The sequence below is a fragment of the Lepidochelys olivacea genome, assembly GCF_965140295.1.
Source record: "Lepidochelys olivacea isolate rLepOli2 genome assembly, chromosome: 5".
In the NCBI taxonomy this organism is placed as follows: domain Eukaryota; kingdom Metazoa; phylum Chordata; order Testudines; family Cheloniidae; genus Lepidochelys; species Lepidochelys olivacea.
In genome coordinates, this window is record NC_140415.1 from 2,465,233 (window position 1) to 2,483,251 (window position 18,019).

At 55.9% G+C, this 18,019-nt stretch overlaps 1 protein-coding gene across 9 annotated transcripts in view; it reads left to right on the forward strand.

Annotated features, from left to right (window-relative positions):
- The window catches only part of ATOSB (atos homolog B), a 73,214-nt gene that overhangs the window by 17,059 nt on the left and 38,136 nt on the right, over positions 1-18,019 (forward strand). Inside the window, exon 1 of one of the 9 annotated variants that reach the window (XM_084628950.1) lies at positions 12,984-13,111. The exons of 7 other annotated variants lie outside the window; for them this stretch is intronic. The gene's annotated coding sequence lies outside the window, so the exon portion shown is untranslated. Of the gene's footprint in view, positions 1-12,983; positions 13,112-13,183; positions 13,332-18,019 lie in introns of those variants that run through there. One more of the 9 variants, XM_084628949.1, reaches the window with a different exon arrangement.

Consider the following 18,019-nt stretch of genomic DNA (forward strand, 5'->3'; position numbering starts at 1 on the left):
AAATCGTAAAAGAGCAACACTCCAATGCGGAAACTATAGAACCCCATACCACCAAAAAAGAAAATCAACCTTCTGCTGGTAGCATCTGACTCAGATAATGAAAAGGAACAGGCATTTGTCTGTGCTGCTTTGGATCGTTATCGAGCAGAACCCGTCATCAGCATAGAATATTAGGGTTGGAAGAGACCTCAGGAGGTCATCTAATCCAATCCCCTGCTCAAAGCAGGACCAACACCAACTAAATCATCCCAGCCAGGGCTTTGTCAAGCTGGGCCTTAAAATCCTCTAAGGATGGAGATTCCACCACCTGGATGCATGTCCTCTAGAATAGTGGTTGACGCACTAAAGATTCATATGTCCCTTCATGCATCTGGCACATAAATATCTTGCAACGCTGGCTTCAACAGTGCCATGTGAATGCCTGTTCTCAATTTCAGATGACATTGTAAACAAGAAGCGGGCCTCATTATCTCCTGCAAATGTAAACAAACTTGTTTGAGCGATTGGCTGAACAAGAAGTAGGACTGAGTGGAGTTATAGACTCTAAAGTTTTACATTGTTTTATTTTTGAGTGCAGTTATTTTTTGTCCATAATTCAACAATTGTAAGTTCAACTTTCATGATAAAGAGATTGCACTATAGTACTTGTATGAGGTGAATTGAAAAATACTATTTTATTTTTACAGTACAAATATTTTTAATAAATATAAAGTGAGCACTGTACACTTTGTATTCTGTGTTGTAATTGAAATCAATATTTTTGAAAATGTGAAAGACATCCAAAAATATTTATATAAATAGTATTCTGTTTTTAACAGTGCGATTAATTTTTTAAAATTGCTTGACAGCCCTAATTTAAAGCAAAAGGACTCTCACCGCATACTTTAACAGTCTTGCTGGCTAGAATCATTTCAGCCAGTACTCCTCACCCAGTCTAGTGTTTTTCTTTTCCTTCAGGTGGCGTTGATGGCATGAGCAGAGAGAAGGGAGGAGTAACTTGTGGCATTTGTTCCCGTTCTTGCACTTTCCCCTTCTTTGAGACTCCTTTCAAGCTCGGGTTCAGCAGACAAAAGGTCTGTGGGGATGGGACCTTCCAGCTGTTTCTTGCCAGGATGTAAATTTCTTGCTCACACTCTTTTCCCTGCCAAGAATGGCCACTGAACCGAGTGATGATTAGTTGACACCCAGCTGGGGCATCAGTTTGCCTTTTGTCTCTCAGGATCCAATTTGTGGCTGCTTTTCTAAATTTGCATCATGTCTCAGCAATATCATAGAGTGGAATCTTATAACTTTACATACAGTGTTGCCACACGTACTTTACCAGGACAATAATGGTCAGCAAATTGAGTTTTCAGATACCACATCCTAAGGCATACTTTGTACAAAATTTAACATAGCCTTGTAAAAGGAGCACAGACTGTCACAGAAATGTGCCCAGTGTAGGCCAGACCCTGAGCCTGAGTGAAAGGAACATGGAGATCGGGACATGGTGCGTAAGTGAGAACAAGTGATTTTTGGGCAGAGAGCCCCACGCTCGGGCCTAACGTTTCAGGGGGAGGTTACTTTAGTTTTGCTGTGCTTCCTTGGTGTGATGGAACAGCCAGACAAAGGGGAACCGCTCAGTTGCCCAACATCAGCAGACATACCTCTCCCCATCCTGCCCCACAAGTCCCGGACAGTTGAGACATGCAACTGACAGCTTAGGCACATCTGCTCAGTGGGTTTGGCTCTAAACCCTTTGGGACTGGGATTGTCATTCACAAAGTACCACGCCTCATACAATGGGTCCCCTATGGGGCTGGCCTCTAGGGGTATGTCTGCCTTGCAACAGAAGACCTGCAGCTGGCCCAGGTGAGCAGACTCAGGCTCGCGGGGCTTGGGCTGCCAAGCTATGAAATGTCTGGGCTCAGGCTGGAGCCTGGGTTTTGAGACCCCGTGAAGTGGGAGTGTCCCAGAGCCTGGGCCCGAGTCCAAATGTCTATGCTGTAATTTTATAGCCCCGCAGCCCAAGCCCTGCAAGCACCCTGTCAGCTGACCTGGGCCAGCCTCTGGTCTTTTATCTCAGTGTAAATGTATGCTCGGTGTTTCTGTAACATAATGTTTAGAGGCGGTGTGGTCCAGCGGATAGGGCTCTTGACTGGGATGGGGGAGACATGGATTCTGCTCCTGACTCTGCTGCTGCCCTGCTGCGTGACCTTGGGCAAGCTGCTTCCCTGCTCTCTATGACTCTGTTTCCCCTCCCACCGTGTCTTGTCTGCTTGTACTGTAGCTCTTTGGACTGTTCCTTACTACGTCTTTGTACAGTGCCTGACAAAATGGGGCCCCGCTCTTGGCTGGGGAGGGCAATAATAGTCATTTGGGGAGGAGTGAGACACACAGTGCTGGAATACACATCTAGGGAGAGGCGGCCGACCTAGATTCCCTTCTAGTTGAGGGTGTGAACAGAGCTGCTGTGCTGGAGTTCAGAAGTGTGGTGTGAATTACATGCTGCACTTTGCTTTAGCCATCTAATAGCCCTGTTCTGGAATATACGTCTGTGACGGGGTAGAATAGGTGTGGAGACCCCCTGCTGGAGGCTTTGTGGCCCTGTGTCACCCCACTCCAGAAAAGAGCGGAAGAGAGATCCTCCAGGCAGCCGAGAGTGGCTGTAGGGGAGCAGCCAATCAGGGGTAGAAGGGCTATATAAAAGGAAGCAGCAGAGGTAGAGCAGTCAGTTGCTGCCTGGAGCTGGAAGAGGGGATTCTGGGTTCCTGGCTGGCTGAGCAGCAGACCGGGGACAGCTCAGTGGAGGCAAGACTGAACCCAGGGAAGGCTGCCGAAGACCGGGGTAGCGAAGAAGGAACTCCTGGCTGGCTGCGAGGCCAAGCAAGGACTGAGCCCAGAGCCTAGCTAGACCAATTAAGAGTACCGTGATGGGTCTTGTTGGCCTGGTTAGAGACTGAGCCCAGGGAAGGCTGCCGGAAGGACACAACAACAGAAGGTAGTGCGATGGGCCCTGTTGGATTGTTATAGAAGGCAGTGTCTCCTGGGAGGAAGCCTTGGTGGGCGGTAAAGACTGTATACCCCGGAAGGGCTTTTGCTTCTTGTTCCACCTACAGACAGTGTGCCTTGGCCAGAGGGCTAAGTCACTGAAGACCTGCTGAAAGAACCATCAGCTGTGGGGGGGGGGTGGCTCGCGGGAGGCGGGTGCTGCCCTGTTGTAAGAACTGAAAGAAAAGCAGGCTCACATCCAACCAAAAGGGGGCGCCCACAAGAGGTAGGTGCCGCCCTGTTCAAAACTGAGCGATTGCAGGCAGGTATCAGCCAGAGACGGGGTGCTTGCGAAGGTGGGTGCCGATGCCGTTACAACATCCCTGTCAGTAAATCAGACGCCGAATACCACGTTATTCTGTCATCTTGGGAAACTGGCGGATGCCCTTCTCTGAGAACAAAAATGAAGCTGCTCCGATGACTGCTGCTGCTTCTGTAAGAACACGGCAGAGCGAGGCTGGGAGCTCAGCAGAGACGAGGCAGGTCCAGGAGCTTATGGCAGGAAACTTTTCCTCCCTTTGGTGGGTGGTTCCACCTCCACGTTGATGACTCCTGCATTTCACGCTGAACTCAGGAATTCGGAAAATCGCTGCGTCGAAAGGTGCCCTGCTGAGACTGCAGCCTCTGGCTATAGGGTGGAGAATGCATGAAAGGCAAGAGTGCAAGTTCTCCCGTGGCCCCATCCCTCACCACTGGTCCCCAGTCCCGACCTGGAGAGAGTGCCCCTACTGGGATTTTTCTCATTGTCAGTCAAGGGCTGGTGTGGCCCCGTGGCTGTTCCCACTGGTGGAAGAGTTAGTATACCCCAGGCTGGGGGCGTGGTAATGCACCCTGTCTACACTAGTGCTTCCACCATTATATACATAATACTGGTGTAGGCCCACAGTGGAGGGAAAATCCTAGTGTATACACTGCGGGGTGGGGGAGACGATAGTTCAGTCTCCATGACATGTTCAAACCAGGCCCTCTAGGCTGAAACTGACAACAGCCGTGCTGGTGGTTATTGTGACGTAGTCCTGCCCTGTAGGAACTGGACGGAGACCCACAACTCATTTCAGAGAGGCCCCCACAAGAACATTGTTCTCAGGCATTTCTTTCCGTGCTAGTCTGCCTGTCTTAGCCGTGTGGTATCTGGGGACTAAAGGGATCACCCCCAGCCTATGCTTCATCTCTACTGTCCATGCTGAACCCTTCATAGAAAGCTCATGAAGATGGTGAGAGAAGATCAGATTATGCAGAGTTGATTGGGCTGCGTGACGCTTTTTGGGGGTACTCGATGCGCCTGGGGTGAATCGCTGCCACCTGCTGGCAGTGTGAGAGAGCCCTGCCTGTGCCCAGCTCCCACCTGCTGGCAACATGAGCCCTCTGCTCCAGGCTCCGCAAGCCCCACTCTTCCTCAGTGCAGGCTACCAGTTCTCACACACCACTTTGTTAAGCTTAAGTCCCCAGTCCCTTATCTTCTGGCCATGTGCAGTGTACACTGATCCGCTGCCTCTGTGAACGCAGTGCACTCCAGTTTGCTGGTTTCACCTCAGTTCAACCCTATCCTTAGGACAAGGCACATAGACGTGTCCATAGTAGAACCAAACTGGTGTTTATTGAACAGAACTTGAGTCAGAGATTCAAATAAAAGTAAGTGTAAGGTTTTGGAACTATTGGTGGACAATGACCAAGCCCCTCTTTCCCAGGCATCCTGCCACACTGGGCCGAGATAGGACTGGCTGGATGACCCGACTGGAGGGTCGGTTCCAACCCAAACAAAGGAGAAAACCTGACCCCAGGCTTGTAGGAGGTCTGGGGGAATAATGGAGACATGGTGACTAAAGACCTGACCCCATAACCACTCGAGGATGCTTCCAGTGAGCACTGGCCATCACAAGCCCCTGCTGGCAGAATCGCTTCTCTGTAATGGATAAAGTCTTGTGCCCTTTCCCCTTCTCTTACAGATTGTTGTAACTCACCCCAGGGCAGGGGGCCCCTATTCTGAGACTTTTCTTGAGGTTCTTTTGTCTTTTTAAACCCTCAGGCCTGCACATCATCCAGACAGTAAACCTAGGGTGGCTCCAGGGATGTCCATTGTTCTTAATGCTGACTGAGTTAGCCCTGGGACCCGCCACACCTCATGTCACTAATTTCCCTTTAGCAGTTTTGAAACCTAATATTCTACATTTTACATCTCTCTTAAGCGATTCCCCATAAACATCTCACAAGAGCTGTGACAATCAGCTAGCCCTTAGCTTTCAGCAGAGACCCCACACAAACCCCTTTGGTGAAATATTAAGACGACGGCTGGACACAGGGGTAATATATTTGCCTGGGCATGTCTGTGTCATTTGGCTGCCACCACAAAGGTAAGTTAACAGTGCTCCTTCCCCTATGGTGCCTAGTTACAGGAGCTGTAGCTCTTCGGGCACTGAGAGCTGGGGCCATTTAATGCTTTGTTTGTTGGGGGAAGAGATTTCAGATTTGGAATGGCTTGTGTTTTCTTAAACAAACAAAATAAATACCCAACCAACTATTCGTATTTCCTCTGTGACACTCCGGGCCTGCATGTTTACTATGAATTTATTTATTACAGAAATTATAGCTGCTGTAATTGTGTGTCTGTACAGTATTATGCTGGTAGATGAAATCGATCAAAGCTGTGATGCTTCCAGGGGTGAAGATACTGCTAACATGGCTGTCTTGCAGCGCAGGCCGGGTGGAAGGTGGGGAGCTTGCTGCGGGTATCTTCCCTTATTGTTTTCGGGGGGGGGGGGGGGGGAGCGTCTCATTCTTCAAGCCTTATGTTCACTAGCACTCCCACTGCTGTTGCTGCTGGTGCAGCTGCACCGGTGTCCGTGACCCAGAACCCTAGTGAAGACAGGGCCATATAAGTGGCCTGTGGGAGAAGTCAATTTCTAGGTTCAAAAAATATTCTGAGAAGGGCTGTTTGCTCATCCAGTGCGCGCGCGTGTGTGTGTGTGTCTGTGTGTGTTAAAGGTACCCAAAATAAATCCTTAGCTGGCTTTTTTTTTTTTTTAAACAAGGATTTACACAAGCTTAAGTGAATCACTTGAAATGGGCCAATTTGTAATTGGATATGTCTCAGACGCATGTTAAGAGGGAAATTAAAAGATTGTGGATTAAGTGACAAGGGACAAATGAGCTTAATCCAATATGGCACATCCGGGGAAATCCAACTGGGACTGGGTATTGGCATGATCTCCCACATGCTAACACTAGGGTTTTCCACCTCAACGCAGTCCTCCGGAGGGTTCTGAAAAGGTGTCTACACTGCACTGAAAGACTCACGCTATGCTGTGGCTGGCCCGGGTCAGCTGATTCGGGTTGGGGGGGTGGGCGGGCTGTGGAGCTATACAATTGTAGTGTAGACATTTGGGCTGGAATCTGGGCTCTGAGACCCTCACCCTGCATGGGTGGGGGGGTGGGAGAGGATCTCCATACCTAGTCTTCATCCTGCGTCAGCTGATGGGCTTTAAGACTCAGTGCCACGGGCTTTTTAATCACAGTATAGACATACTCAGAGGGTCTGTCATGAAAAGGGAGGCCATGGGAAGATAGAAACAGAGGGAGCCACCAGGTCTCATGCTGGAGAGAGATGCCAGAACACTTGGAGACCAGCAATGGGCAGCAGCTGTTGGAGACACACACCTTTCTGCTGTATAAGCTTTACTTCACAAGCACAGGTCTTAAGTGGCCAAGCTTAATGGACTCAGCCCAGTTACAGTCATGGTGTTATGGCAGAAAGGTAGAGAAGTAATGAAGCGAACAATTCTTGTAAGATAAATAGCTGAGCTGGGAGACACTGCAGCATTGCACCCTGTCCAGAGCTCTGATGGGTGGGGAATTCAGGAGTAAAAAGAGAATGCAGGCAGAAGTCCAGCAAGAGAGTGGGGGCCACCCAGTTTATTGCCCCCAATGCAGCATGTAGGATTACCTGCCCTATGGGTGGGTGGCGTATGTGTGCATTCAGTGCAAGGAGCTCCTGGCCCTCAGAGACCGTGTACGGGCTTTGGAGATCAGAGTGGCTGAGCTGAAGGAGCTAAGGGAGACAGAGAGGTACAGAGAGGAGACTTTCCAGGACACAGCAGAATGGTCCCACCCCTGGTCTGACAGCCTCGGTGCTGTTGACGAGGATGAAAGTTTTGGGGAAGGAGAACATCCAACTGGAGGGGGGGAAATGATCCCCAGGTGATGATGTGGTATCCTTTCGTACTGAGGATACCTCTCTGGGGGAGGGAACTCCAATTATTAGGAAGTGACAGGTAATAGTTGCGGGCAATTCGATCATTAGAAACACAGATAGCTGGGTTTGCAATGACCAGGAGAACTGCATGGTGACTTGCCTGCCTGGTGCAAAGTTTGCGGATCTCTCGAGACGTCTAGATAGACTTATGTGTAGTGCTGGGGAGGAGCCAGTGGTCGTGGTACATGTAGGTACCAATGACATAGGGAAGGATAGGAGAGAAGTTGTGGAGGGCAAATTTAGGCTGCCAGGTAAGAGATTGAAGTCCAGGACCCCCATGGTAGCATTCTCTGAAATGCTTCCAGTCCCATGCACAGGGCTAGTTAGACAGAACTACAAGGTCTCAATGTGTGGATGAGATGATGGTGTAGGGAGGAGGGGTTTAGGTTTATTAGGAACTGGGGAAACTTTTGGGAAAGGGGGAGCCTGTACAGGATGGGTGGGCATCACCTTACCCAAAATGGCACCAGATTGCTGGCACTTAAAATTAAAAAGGTCGTTGAACAGTTTTTAAACTAAGGGCTGGGGGAAAGCCGAAAAATGCGGAAGAGCACATGGTTTGGCAGAGACATCCTTTAGGGGAGGAATCTATTAAGGGAGATTCTCTATGTCCTAGTAAGGAGGAGAGGATGGAAGATGATAAAATACAGGTAGGATCTGATGAGAAACAGTCAAATTAAAATAAGTCCCATTCAATTACATCATGTAATGGCAGACTGCTGAAAAGTGACAAGTTTTTAAAGTGCTTAGATACCAATGCTAGAAGTCTAAATAATAAAATGGGTGAACTAGAGTGCCTCATATTACAGGAGGATATTGATATAATAGGCGTCACAGAAACTTGGTGGACTGAGGATAATCAATGGGACACAGTAATACCAGAGTACAAAATATATCGGAAAGACAGAACAGGTCGTGCTGGTGTGGGAGTGGCATTATATGAGAAAGAAAGCTTAGAATCAAATGAAGTAAAAATCTTAAATGAACCAAACTGTACCATAGAATCTCGATGGATAGTAATTCCATGCTCGATAATAAGAGTATAGCAGTAGGGATATATTACTAACCACCTGACCAGGATGGTGATAGTGACTGTGAAATGCTCAGGGAGATTAGAGAGGCTATTAAAATAAAAACCTCAATAATAATGGAGGATTTCAACTATCCCCATATTCACTGGGTTCATGTCACCTCAGGACGGGCTGCAGAGATAAAGTTTCTTGACACCTTAAATGACGGCTTTTTGGAGCAACTAGTCCTGGAACCCACCAGAGGAGAGACAATTCTTGATTTAGTCCCAAGTGGAGCACAGGATCAGGTCCAAGAGGTGAATATAGCTGGACCGCTTGGTAATAGTGACCTGACCATAATATAATTAAATGTAACATCCCTGTGGCGGGGAAAACACCACAGCGGCCAAACACTGTAGCATTTAGTTTCAGAAAGGGAGACTACACAAAAATGAGTAAGTTAGTGAAACAGAAATTAAAAGAAAAGGAGGACTTGTGGCACCTTAGAGACTAACAAATTTATTTAAGCATAAGCTTTCGTGAGCTATAGCTCACTTCATCGGATGCATCATAAATCAGCTTCTGTACCAAATGACTGGAGGATAGCTAATGTGATGCCAATTTTTAAAAAAGGCTCCAGAGGTGATCCTGGCAATTACAGGCTGGTAAGCCTGACTTCAGTACCGGGCAAACTGGTTGAAACTATAGTAAAGAACAAAATATTCAGACACAGAGATTAACATAATTTGTTGGGGAAGAGTCAACATGGTTTTTGTAAAGGGAAGTCATGTCTCACCAATCTACTAGAATTCTTTGATGGGGTCAACAAGCATGTGAACAAGGGGGATCCAATGGGTATAGTGTATTTAGATTTTCAGAAAACCTTTGACAAAGTCCCTCACCAAAGGCTCTAAAGCAAAGTAAGCTGTCATGCGATAACAGGGAAGGTCTTCTCATGGTCTGGTAACTGGTTAAAAGATAGGAAACAAAGGATAGGAGTAAATGGTCAGTTTTCAGAATGGAGAAAGGTAAATAGTGGTGTCCCCCAGGGGTCTGTACTGGGTCCAGTCCTATTCAACATATTCATAAATGATCTGGAGAAAGGGGTAAACAGTGAGGTGACAAAATTTGCGCATGATAGAAAACTACTCAAGATAGTTTAGTCCCAGACAGATTGCGAAGAGCTACAAAAGGATCTCTCAAAACTGCGTGACTGGGCAACAAAATGGCAGATGACATTCAATGTTGATAAATGCAAAGTAATGCACATTGGACAACATAATCCCAACTCTGCATATAAAATGGAGTCTAATTTAGCTGTTACCACTCAAAAAAGAGATCTTGGAGTCATTGTGGATAGTTCTCTGAAAACATCCAGTGTGTGGTGGCAGTCAAAAAAGCAAAGAATTTTGGGCATCATTAAGAAAGGGATAGATAATAAGACAGAAAATATCATAGTGCCTCTGTATAAACCCACGGTACGCCATATCTTGAATACTGCATGCAGATGTGGTCTTCCTGTCTCAAAAAAGATATATTGGAATTGGAAAAGGTTCAGAAAAGGGCAACAAAAATTATTAGGGATATGGAATGGCTTCTGTATGAGAAGTAATTAATAAGACTGGGATTTTTCAGTTTGGAAAAGAGATATGATTGGGGGATATGATAGAGGTCTATAAAATCATGACTGGTGTGGAGAAAGTAAATAAGGAAGTGTTATTTACTCCTTCTCATAACACAAGAATAGGGTCACCAAATGAAATTAATAGGCAGCAGGTTTAAAACAAACAAAATAAATATTTCTTCATACAATGCACAGTTAATCTGTGGAACTCCTTGCCAGAGGATGTTATGAAGGCCAAGGCTACAATACGGTTCAAAAAAGAACTAGATAAGTTCATGGAGGATAAGCCCTTCAACGGCTGTTAGCAAGGATGGGCAGGGCTGGTGTCCCTAACCTCTGTTTGCCAGAAACTGGGAATGAGCCACAGGGGATGGATCACTTGATGATTGCCTGTTCTGTTCATTCCCTCTGGGGCACCTGGCATTGGCCACTGTCAGTAGACAGGATACTGGGCTAGATGGTCCTTTGGTCTGACCCAGTATGGCCGTTCTTATGAATTTCCTACCCTGTTGAAACGAGTGGGTTTTAAGAAGGCTGGCCTGTGGGCGTGAGTGTGAAACCAGGCAGCTCCAGCTAGATGCTGGTTCTGACTAGATGCTTGGATCATGCCAAAGGGGCAGGAGTTTTAGGTGATTCATAGCGCTTGCATGAGAGGCCAAGCACCAAAGGGCTTTCCAATGGGTTTGGGAGATGTTAAGCACAGACCCAAGGTTGTCAGGGACTGCAATAGGGCAGTCTGACCTAATTGTCAGTTGGAAGGTGTGCCACAGGTCAATCCAGAGTCAGAGTGGGGAGCCATGCCATGGGTCGAGCCAGAGTCAGTAACTGGAGTTAGAGCAAGGAAGCAGGACCCAGAACAAGGAGGGGGAACCAGTCAAGGAGGCAGGAACTTGGTCTCATGGGTCTGGTCAGGTCCAATGATTAGTTGCTCAGACAAGGGGTAGGATAGGAACAGGAAGTTTTATATTGATGGTGTCTAATCAGCAGTCTGCTGTTGAGGCAGTTCCCTCATCTGGCACTGAGGATAAGGCTCTTGTTTGGTAACTCCATAGGTGTGGGTTTGAGACCTGTGGTACCTGACAGGCTGAGGATACTTTCCTTGGTGGTGGTTTTGATTTGGAGCTGAAGTCCAAGCGATGGAGCTCAGGCTGTATCTAAGAAGTGCGAGCTTTGCTGCTGTTTTTGCAATAAAAATCCTTGTTCCCGTGTGTAAATCCTTGTGAACAAAATAAATGAGGACTGTACTGCCAGGGGTGCGTGTGCACACTCACACTCAGCGAGGAACAAAGCCGCCGGGGAATCCCAAATCCCCCATCAGGCACTCAAGGCAGGGGCAATATTCTACTAAACTTGCACGATGCTTGCTTAGTTATGCCACACCTGGCAGAGAGACCCTTGGTGTAAGAACCGAATGGAACAGAATACATGGAACTAAAGGGCTAAATTCAGTCCAGGAGTAGCAGGGTGCAGATCCCTTGGATGTCAGTAACAGTGGGTTCTGCTTACTATGGTGCAGAGAATCTACTCCTGACTGCAAGGAAAGTGGAAATAGGAGCGGGATCATGGTCTAGGCAGGTAGTTAGTGAGGGACATGTGGGTCTTGTCTTCTTCCCCCAATTCTTGAACCCCCAATTTGCTTCACAGAGGGGCCATGGCCAGATACTAACCACTTCTAGTCACTAGCAACCTATAGCCGTATTTGAACCAGTGACCTTGTGAGGAGCGGCTCTGTGTCCCATTACGTGGCCCCTATGGTGATGGACTGTTCAAGGAACAAGGCTTCTCCAGCTCTTTGTTCTTTCAGGTCCCATCTCCCTACGTGGGGTTGGGCGGGATCATTCCCTGGTGTAAGTTCCTAGTGCTCTGCTCAGCAGTGCTCCCTGAGAGGAACACTAGGAATGTACAGGGGAGAATAACGTCCCCTTCCCTAGGATATTCTTCCATGTCATGATCTGTGCCGATCTCCTTCAGGGTTTGAGTGGAAGCCATGAAAGCCCGGCCCTAGAAAGCCGTGTGACAGCTGCTGCTCCAGCCCCTCTCCCTACCCGCCTGCGTTGTCTCACAGCTCAGGTGCAGACCCACCAGCTCTTGTTCATCGTGCCGCCTCCTGAGATCCATTGCTCCAGCTACGACAGAGGCCTGGGCTAGACTGAAAATTTAGGTTGCTATAGCTACGGCACTCAGGGGTACGAAAACCACACACCCCTCAGCACCACCACAGCGGTGCCGGCCTAGCCCTGCTGTAGACGCAGCTAGGCTGCCGGAAGAATGCTGCCATCGACCTAGCTACGTTGGTCAGGGATGTGATCCTACAAGCCACGGAAAAACCCCTGCCATGGTTGTAGGCTGTGCCTGCTCTAGGGCCTTATGCCACCGGAGCTACGGCATGGCCCCTGTAAGCCCTGTCGTGTAGACATGGCCAGAATCCGCAAAGGGCGTTCGCAGGCATTGCCTGTCTGTTGCTTGGACAGTCCTGGTGCTTGGTCACTGGGGTATAGGAGAGTCTGGCAGGTGACACGGGCATCCCGGTATTAGCACCTGTTTCAACCTGTCCTTCCTTTGGGGTGAGATTACCTGTGTAAGGAGCAGGTGCCCCTCCTGCTCCCCTCGAGCCTGGGGCCAGGCCCGGGTGGCTGTGGAACGGCTGGTCCTTGCTGCAGCCGGCGAAAGGCTGGCGCCTGTCCCCAGGGTGCTGCAGGAGCAGTAGGTGAGCACCTGCCAGCGGCCTGGCTCCGTCCCGCTGATCCCCTCCGCAGGGGCGGGTGCTGAGCTCCGCTCTCCCCGGCAGCTGTCCCGGGACGGCTGCAGGGCGGTGCTCAGGGAAGGGGGGATTGTGTAGGGGCTGTACCGCAGGCAGGGAGCTGGAGAGATTTGAAGGGCCTCACGGCTGCCTAGGGCTCCTCGCTCCTTGGGGCAGCCCCTGATGAGGGGGCAGCGCAGGCCAGCCGCCCCCCAGTGCAACCTCTCCCCCCCCCGCGGAGGGCAGGCGGGCCGAGGGGCCCGGGCTCGCACCTTGCCTTCGCGGCCTGCCATGGACACTGCGCCTCGCGGTGGGACCCTGCGCCAGCCCCGCCGCCGCGTGCCTCAGTTTCCCCTCCCCTCCCCTCCCCCCGCGCGGGCCGGGGCGGGGTGTCGCTTTGGGACTGGCGGCGGCCTGGCCGGCGCGGAGGCGAGCGGGCCGGGCCCGGCGGCTGCCAGGTGAGGCGGGGCGGGCCCGGGGCCCGCGGCGGGGCGGAGCCGCGGCCGGCGCGATCAGCTGGCAGGAAATGGCCCGGGAGGCGGGCGAGAGGGAGCCGGCCGGCAGCCCGGGCCCGGCGTGTCACCGCGGGCGGGGGGCTCCCCCAACGCCGCCCGCTCGCCAGCCCGGCCCCGCCGCCCCCCTGCCGCGGGCCTAGGCGCCGGCCGCCGCCAGCTCCGGGTAAGTGGGGCCCGGCCCGGCTCGGCCCGGCCCGCTTTGTCTCCTGCCCCCGTCAGCCCCAGCCCCCCGCCCCGGCGCTGGGGGAGCGAGACCCGGCCGGGGGCCCGGGGCGGCTCCGTCCCCGCTCGTCCGTCCCCAGCCCCGCCGGGGGCCCCGCGGGCTCCGCAGCCTGGGGCGGGCGGGGAGCTGCGAGCTGGGCAGGGCAGCCGGGCCGGGGACCCCCCCCGCGCCCCCCCGGGCCCAGGGGGCAGCGCTCAGTCCGGCCGGGCCGGGGACCCCCCCCCCCGGGCCCAGGGGGCAGCGCTCAGTCCGGCCGGGCCGGGGACCCCCCCCCCCGGGCCCAGGGGGCAGCGCTCAGTCCGGCCGGGCCGGGGACCCCCCCCCCCGGGCCCAGGGGGCAGCGCTCAGTCCGGCCGGGCCGGGGACCCCCCCCCCGGGCCCAGGGGGCAGCGCTCAGTCCGGCCGGGCCGGGGACCCCCCCCCCCGGGCCCAGGGGGCAGCGCTCAGTCCGGCCGGGCCGGGGACCCCCCCCCCCGGGCCCAGGGGGCAGCGCTCAGTCCGGCCGGGCCGGGGACCCCCCCCCCCCCGGGCCCAGGGGGCAGCGCTCAGTCCGGCCCGGCCGGGCCGGGGACCCCCCCCCCCCCGGGCCCAGGGGGCAGCGCTCAGTCCGGCCGGGCCGGGGACCCCCCCCCCCCGGGCCCAGGGGGCAGCGCTCAGTCCGGCCGGGCCGGGGACCCCCCCCCCCCGGGCCCAGGGGGCAGCGCTCAGTCCGGCCGGGCCGGGGACCCCCCCCCCCCCGGGCCCAGGGGGCAGCGCTCAGTCCGGCCGGGCCGGGGACCCCCCCCCCCCGGGCCCAGGGGGCAGCGCTCAGTCCGGCCGGGCCGGGGACCCCCCCCCCCCGGGCCCAGGGGGCAGCGCTCAGTCCGGCCGGGCCGGGGACCCCCCCCCCCCCCGGCCCAGGGGGCAGCGCTCAGTCCGGCCGGGCCGGGGACCCCCCCCCCCCCCGGGCCCAGGGGGCAGCGCTCAGTCCGGCCGGGCCGGGGACCCCCCCCCCCCCGGGCCCAGGGGGCAGCGCTCAGTCCGGCCGGGCCGGGGACCCCCCCCCCCCAGCGCCCAGGGGGCAGCGCTCAGTCCGGCCGGGCCGGGGACCCCCCCCCCCCAGCGCCCAGGGGGCAGCGCTCAGTCCGGCCGGGCCGGGGACCCCCCCCCCCCAGCGCCCAGGGGGCAGCGCTCAGTCCGGCCGGGCCGGGGACCCCCCCCCCCCAGCGCCCAGGGGGCAGCGCTCAGTCCGGCCGGGCCGGGGACCCCCCCCCCCAGCGCCCAGGGGGCAGCGCTCAGTCCGGCCGGGCCGGGGACCCCCCCCCCCCAGCGCCCAGGGGGCAGCGCTCAGTCCGGCCGGGCCGGGGACCCCCCCCCCCCAGCGCCCAGGGGGCAGCGCTCAGTCCGGCCGGGCCGGGGACCCCCCCCCCCCAGCGCCCAGGGGGCAGCGCTCAGTCCGGCCGGGCCGGGGACCCCCCCCCCCCAGCGCCCAGGGGGCAGCGCTCAGTCCGGCCGGGCCGGGGACCCCCCCCCCCCAGCGCCCAGGGGGCAGCGCTCAGTCCGGCCGGGCCGGGGACCCCCCCCCCCCCAGCGCCCAGGGGGCAGCGCTCAGTCCGGCCGGGCCGGGGACCCCCCCCCCCCAGCGCCCAGGGGGCAGCGCTCAGTCCGGCCGGGCCGGGGACCCCCCCCCCCAGCGCCCAGGGGGCAGCGCTCAGTCCGGCCGGGCCGGGGACCCCCCCCCCCCAGCGCCCAGGGGGCAGCGCTCAGTCCGGCCGGGCCGGGGACCCCCCCCCCCAGCGCCCAGGGGGCAGCGCTCAGTCCGGCCGGGCCGGGGACCCCCCCCCCCCAGCGCCCAGGGGGCAGCGCTCAGTCCGGCCGGGCCGGGGACCCCCCAGCGCCCAGGGGGCAGCGCTCAGTCCGGCCGGGCCGGGGACCCCCCCCCGGGCCCAGGGGGCAGCGCTCAGTCCGGCCGGGCCGGGGACCCCCCCCCCCCCCGGGCCCAGGGGGCAGCGCTCAGTCCGGCCGGGCCGGGGACCCCCCCCCCCCCCCCCGGGCCCAGGGGGCAGCGCTCAGTCCGGCCGGGCCGGGGACCCCCCCCCCCCGGGCCCAGGGGGCAGCGCTCAGTCCGGCCGGGCCGGGGACCCCCCCAGCGCCCAGGGGGCAGCGCTCAGTCCGGCCGGGCCGGGGACCCCCCCAGCGCCTCCAGTGCTGCCAGCCCCTTGTCTGTAGTGCAGGCCTGGGGAGAGGAGGTGGGTTCTTCCGGCCGCTGTGTCTGAAGCGGGTAGGGCCGGTGCCCCCAAACGTTTTCTGTTGTACTCCCCCCTTACCAGTTACGGAACCTGCCACCCCCTCTTCCCCTCCTGAGCCGGGGTCGCAGCTGGGAGCAGGGCCAGGGCCGGACCAGAGCTGGGGGCAGAGTGGGGCTGGATGGCGCTCCGTCCCCACCTCCCATGGGGGTTGGCCTGGGCCCATCTGCACCCCCCAAATGTTCCTCCATTACCTCCTAGGGGGACGCACCCCAGAGTTTGGGACCACTGGGGTGGGGAGCTGTGTCCTGTGTGGGTCATCGCCAACAGATGGCGAGGAGGAGCTATGCCGAAGCTCTGTAAGTCAGGCACCTCTATAGAGTGGCGCTGCTTCGCCCTCCCTGCCTGCTCGCCAAACGAGATGCCATGCGGGATGGGCAGTCTGTGCCCCGATCCAGAACCCTGGGTGCAGGGCAAGGGGGCATTGCAGCCCTCAGCTCCGATCCCCGTCCTGTTCCTTCCCATCTCGGACTGCCGTGCTTGGACACAGGGCCTGGCAGGGTGTGGGTTTGAGCTGGTCTGTCTTGGCCCCGGAGAGGAGTTGGGAACGTTCTCACCTGTGGGCTGCAGTGCTCCCTGTGCTGTCCCTGCCATTGTCTTCGCCTCGCACTGAGCATGGGCTGGGCCTGGGGCAGAGGAATCCTTGCAGAAGGGATGTGCTGGGGGGGTTGCTCCGGAGCCGCACCTGCCTCCCATCTCTCTTTGGATCCCTTCACTGCCTCACGTCGCTGGAACAGTATCCATGTGTTTCCTGTAAACCCTGCCTACATGTGGGCAGCCAGACTGTGCTCCTCTTGTTGTCCCTACGGTGTGTGAGGACTGCAAGTCACAGCATGCAGCCCCCCACCTCCATCTGAGCCATTTGCATATCGAAGGTGAGGGTGACTGCAGTGGGGCATGTCTTGTGCGTGTCTGGTGCTGCGTGGGGGCTTCCGGCAGGCAGTCAGCAAGGCCCTCAAATGGGCAGTGTGTGGCCGGGGTCAGCTGGTAATTGTATCCCAACTGATTTCTGTGAAGTGTCTTTCTTTCAGGCTGGGTCCCAAAGGGCTCATTGAAATAACCACAGTGCAGTGGTGCCGGCAGCAGGGGCGAAGGCCCCCTGAGGGCCTGGAGCTGGATGGTGAGCGTGGCAGGCAGAGAGGCTGTTCCAGCAGCCTGGAGCTGCAGAGGAGACAGCTCCTGAAGCAGTTGTGGCCAGGCACTGGGGAAGGTCAGGGAGGAATCTGCTGCTAGGTGCTCAGGAAAGTGAGGCAGGGCGAAAGGAGGCCTGTGAAGTCAGCAGGAGCAAGTTCACGGAGAGCTTTTGAAAAGAGGACAAATACGTCCTGGATTGTGAGATGAATGAGAGGATGGGAGCAGTGTGAACGTGAGGCTGGGGCCAGGAGGTCCGAGTTCTCTTCCTGGTTTGGGTACTCTCCTCTGGCTTGGGGTCACACACTCAAAAATTAGCATAATCTTCGCTTCCCCTCTGTCTACCCCCCACCCTCCCACCATGATGATCATTGATGAGTTTGTAAAGTGCTCTGCAAGATGCAAAGGGTCCTGGCAGAGACCTGGCCACTGATCGTCAAGACAGGCAGAGAGAAGGGTCAGGAGGCACTGCTGAGGGTGCCAGATTAGGACATTTAGGTAGCACCAGTGAGTGGCAGGGAAGAGGGATGCGTGTGATACAGATGAGACAAGGGAGAAGGGGCTCTGTTTCTGCCTGGTCTGCAGGAGGGAGGGTGTTCTGGGCTAGGGGAGATGCATGACCAGGTAGGATGGGGTGGGGAGGGGAGCAGCCATGACAAGGTTACCCTCGTGGGGAGAGGTCCCTCGTGTGGAACCCTGTGCTGAGGTTGAAGAGAACTGGGGGGGCGAGTGGAAGGGAAGCTTTTCTCTCCTGGAAGGAGGGGGCTGTTAACTAGTGGGGCTGGAAGAGCCATGACCTCTGTGCTGTGGCTACAGAAGACCCCAGACTGGAGAGAGGAGCTAAGCAGGAACCAGTGTATGTCAGGGTGAACTGGAGAGGGGGCATATCAAAGAGAAATCTTGGCCGTTTGCTCTGGGTCCTAGAGCATGGGGCTTGTAGCTGATCCCTGGTCCTGCAGCTTGGCTTGTGCCTCACTGGTATGGCTACTTTGAACAGCGAGGAGTAGGAATTGAGGAAGAGGTAGCAGTTCTTCTGGTACAATCCTCTTGGAGCCCTCCTGTCCCATGGCAGCCTGGGGTGGAGGGCATGTCTGCTCTAGATAACACTTCTCATCCCTGATGGGGGGAGCATTGTACTCTGCTTCCTGCTTCCGAGCCCCGCCTCAGTAGAGCTGCTCTAGCTAACCAAAGCCCTGCAGGGAGAGAGCCGAG